Raw genomic sequence first — 4734 nt, forward strand, 5'->3', positions numbered from 1 at the left:
ACATTCCTGGGGTCAGATACATCACATGATCACACTGACAGAACCACAGGCACATAGACACAGGCAACAGAGCATGCACAATGTCGGCACTAGTACAGTGTATATCCACCTTTCGCAGCAATGCAGGCTGCTATTCTCCCATGGAGACGATCGTAGAGATGCTGGATGTAGTCCTGTGGAACGGCTTGCCATGCCATTTCCACCTGGCGCCTCAGTTGGACCAGCGTTCGTGCTGGACGTGCAGACCGCGTGAGACGACGCTTCATCCAGTCCCAAACATGCTCAATGGGGGACAGATCCGGAGATCTTGCTGGCCAGGGTAGTTGACTTACACCTTCTAGAGCACGTTGGGTGGCACGGGATACATGCGGACGTGCATTGTCCTGTTGGAACAGCAAGTTCCCTTGCCGGTCTAGGAATGGTAGAACGATGGGTTCGATGACGGTTTGGATGTACCGTGCACTATTCAGTGTCCCCTCGACGATCACCAGTGGTGTACGGCCAGTGTAGGAGATCGCTCCCCACACCATGATGCCGGGTGTTGGCCCTGTGTGCCTCGGTCGTATGCAGTCCTGATTGTGGCGCTCACCTGCACGGCGCCAAACACGCATACGACCATCACTGGCACCAAGGCAGAAGCGACTCTCATCGCTGAAGACGACACGTCTCCATTCGTCCCTCCATTCACGCCTGTCGCGACACCACTGGAGGCGGGCTGCACGATGTTGGGGCGTGAGCGGAAGACGGCCTAACGGTGTGCGGGACCGTAGCCCAGCTTCATGGAGACGGTTGCGAATGGTCCTCGCCGATACCCCAGGAGCAACAGTGTCCCTAATTTGCTGGGAAGTGGCGGTGGGGTCCCCTACGGCACTGCGTAGGATCCTACGGTCTTGGCGTGCATCCGTGCGTCGCTGCGGTCCGGTCCCAGGTCGACGGGCACGTGCACCTTCCGCCGACCACTGGTGACAACATCGATGTACTGTGGAGACCTCACGCCCCACGTGTTGAGCAATTCGGCGGTACGTCCACCCGGCCTCCCGCATGCCCACTATACGCCCTCGCTCAAAGTCCGTCAACTGCACATACGGTTCACGTCCACGCTGTCGCGGCATGCTACCAGTGTTAAAGACTGCGATGGAGCTCCGTATGCCACGGCAAACTGGCTGACACTGACGGCGGCGGTGCACAAATGCTGCGCAGCTAGCGCCATTCGACGGCCAACACCGCGGTTCCTGGTGTGTCCGCTGTGCCGTGCGTGTGATCATTGCTTGTACAGCCCTCTCGCAGTGTCCGGAGCAAGTATGGTGGGTCTGACACACCGGTGTCAATGTGATCTTTTTTCCATTTCCAGGAGTGTACTTCTCTTGGGAGTCAAGTAGATTGTCTCTGAAGCTCTATTACTGTAGCCCTCCCGCCCTTACAATGACGAGGCAACACAGAAATTGAACCGTGATTGAATAATACAGGCTCAATGCTGAAATCTGTCCATGTGAATAAGGCAACTATAGTCACCGTAAGGCACTTCCCCTGGCAGTTGACGAGCTGGTCTCCTAAGTTCCTTTGCCTGTTTACTGTAACCCTCTCACACTCACATTGACGATTCAACAATCACATTGCATCTCGAATGACTACTACCCGTTCCATGTCGACTTCTCACCAAGCCAGTAACACGGCTATGGTCACAGTATGAAACTTCACAAGGAATCACGTAGTTGGTTTCTGATGACCCAATCCTAGGTTACTGTAACCATCGTACAGTCACTTTGTCGATGCAATACAGAAATTGGGTCGGGATTTAATAATGCAGGCTCAATGCTGACTTCCCCCAAGCGACTAACGCGACTACAGTCATTGTATGGACTTCTCTTGGGAGTCAAGTAGCTTGTCTCTGATGCTCTATTACTGTAACCCTCACACCCTTACATTGACGATGCAACACAGAAATTGAACCCTGATTGAATAACACAGGCTCAATGATCATTCTGTCCATGTGAATAAGGCGGCTATACTAACCGTAAGGCACTTCCCCTGGCAGTTGACTTGCTGGTCCCCTAAGTTTCTTTGCCTGTTTACTATAACCTTCTCATCCTCACATTTACGATTCAACGTACAAACTAAGTCTCGATTGACTAATACACGCTCCGTGCCTACTTCTCTCCAAGCCAGTAACACGGCTGTATTCACAGTATGAAACTTCACAAGGAATCAAGTAGTTGGTTTCCGATGACCCAATCCTAGTTTACTGTAACCATCGTACAGTCACTTTGTTGATGCAATACAGAAATTGCGTCGGGATTTAATAATACAGGCTCAATGCTGACTTCTCAAAAGCGACTATCGCGACTACAGTCACTGTATATACTTCTCTTGGGAGTCAAGTAGCTTGTCTCTGAAGCTCTATTACTGTAACCCTCGCACCCCTACATTGACGATGCAACACAGAAATTGAACCCTGATTGAATAATACATGCTCAATGCTCATTCTGTCCATTTGATAAGGCGACTATACTCACCGTAAGGCACTTCCTCTGGCAGTTGACTAGCTGGTCTTTTAAGTTCCTTTGCCTGTTTACTATAACCTTCTCATCCTCACATTGACGATTCAACGTTCAAACTGCATCTCGATTGACTAATACACGCACCATGCCGACTTCTCTCCAAGCCAGTAACACGGCTATATTCACAGTATGAAACTTCACAAGGAATCAAGTAGTTGGTTTCCGATGACCCAATCCTAGTTTACTGTAACCATCGTACAGTCAGTTTGACGATGCAATACAGAAATTGCGTCGGGATTTAATAATAAGGGCTCAATGCTGACTTCTCCCAAGCGACTATCGCGACTACAGTCACTGTATGTACTTCTCTTGGGAGTCAAGTACCTTGTCTCTGAAGCTCTATTACTGTAACCCTCGCACCCCTACATTGACGATGCAACACATAAATTGAACCCTGATTGAATAATACAGGCTCAATGCTCATTCTGTCCATGTGATAAGGCGACTATACTCACCGTAAGGCACTTCCCCTGGCAGTTGACTAGCTGGTCTCCTAAGTTCCTTTGCCTGTTTACTATAACCTACTCATCCTCACATTGACGATTCAACGTTCAAACTGCGTCTCGATTGACTAATACACACTCCATGCCGACATCTCTCCAAGCCAATAACACGGCTGTATTCACAGTATGAAACTTCACAAGGAAACAAGTAGTTGGTTTCCGATGACCCAATCCTAGTTTACTGTAACCATCGTACAGTCAGTTTGTCGATGCAATACAGAAATTGCGTCGGGATTTAATAATAAGGGCTCAATGCTGACTTCTCCCAAGCGACTATCGCGACTACAGTCACTGTATGTACTTCTCTTGGGAGTCAAGTACCTTGTCTCTGAAGCTCTATTACTGTAACCCTCGCACCCCTACATTGACGATGCAACACAGAAATTGAACCCTGATTGAATAATACAGGCTCAATGCTCATTCTGTCCATGTGATAAGGCGACTATACTCACCGTAAGGCACTTCCCCTGGCAGTTGACTAGCTGGTCTCCTAAGTTCCTTTGCCTGTTTACTATAACCTACTCATCCTCACATTGACGATTCAACGTTCAAACTGCGTCTCGATTGACTAATACACGCTCCATGCCGACTTCTCTCCAAGCCAATAACACGGCTGTATTCACAGTATGAAACTTCACAAGGAATCAAGTAGTTGGTTTCCGATGACCCAATCCTAGTTTACTGTTACCATCGTACAGTCACTTTGTTGATGCAATACAGAAATTGCGTCAGGATTTAATAATAAGGGCTCAATGCTGACTTCTCCCAAGCGACTATCGCGACTACAGTCACTGTATGTACTTCTGTTGGGAGTCAAGTACCTTGTCTCTGAACCTCTATTACTGTAACCCTCACACCCTTACATTGACGATGCAACACAGAAATTGAACCCTGATTGAATAATACAGGCTCAATGCTCATTCTGTCCATTTGATAAGGCGACTATACTCACCGTAGGCACTTCCCCTGGCAGTTGACTAGCTGGTCTCCTAAGTTCCTTTGCCTGTTTACTATAACCTACTCATCCTCACATTGACGATTCAACGTTCAAACTGCGTCTCGATTGACTAATACACGCTCCATGCCGACTTCTCTCCAAGCCAGTAACACGGCTGTATTCACAGTATGAAACTTCACAAGGAATCAAGTAGTTGGTTTCCGATGACCCAATCCTAGTTTACTGTAACCATCGTACAGTCACTTTGTCGATGCAATACAGAAATTGCGTCGGGATTTAATAATGCAGGCTCAATGCTGACTTCTCCCAAGCGACTATCGCGCATACCGTCCCTGTATGTACTTCTCTCGGGAGTCAAGTAGATTGTCTCTGAAGCTCTATTACTGTAGCCCTCCCGCCCTTACAATGACGATGCAACACAGAAATTGAACCCTGATTGAATAATACAGGCTCAATGCTGAAATCTGCCCATGTGAATAAGGCAACTATAGTCACCGTAAGGCACTTCCCCTGGCAGTTGACGAGCTGGTCTCCTAAGTTCCTTTGCCTGTTTACTATAACCCTCTCACACTCACATTGACGATTCAACAATCACATTGCATCTCGAATGACTACTACACGTTCCATGTCGACTTCTCTCCAAGCCAGTAACACTGCTATGTTCACAGTATGAAACTTCACAAGGAATCAAGTAGTTGGTTTCTGATGACCCAAT

This window comes from Schistocerca nitens, chromosome 10 (genome assembly GCF_023898315.1).
Source record: "Schistocerca nitens isolate TAMUIC-IGC-003100 chromosome 10, iqSchNite1.1, whole genome shotgun sequence".
Classification (NCBI taxonomy): domain Eukaryota; kingdom Metazoa; phylum Arthropoda; class Insecta; order Orthoptera; family Acrididae; genus Schistocerca; species Schistocerca nitens.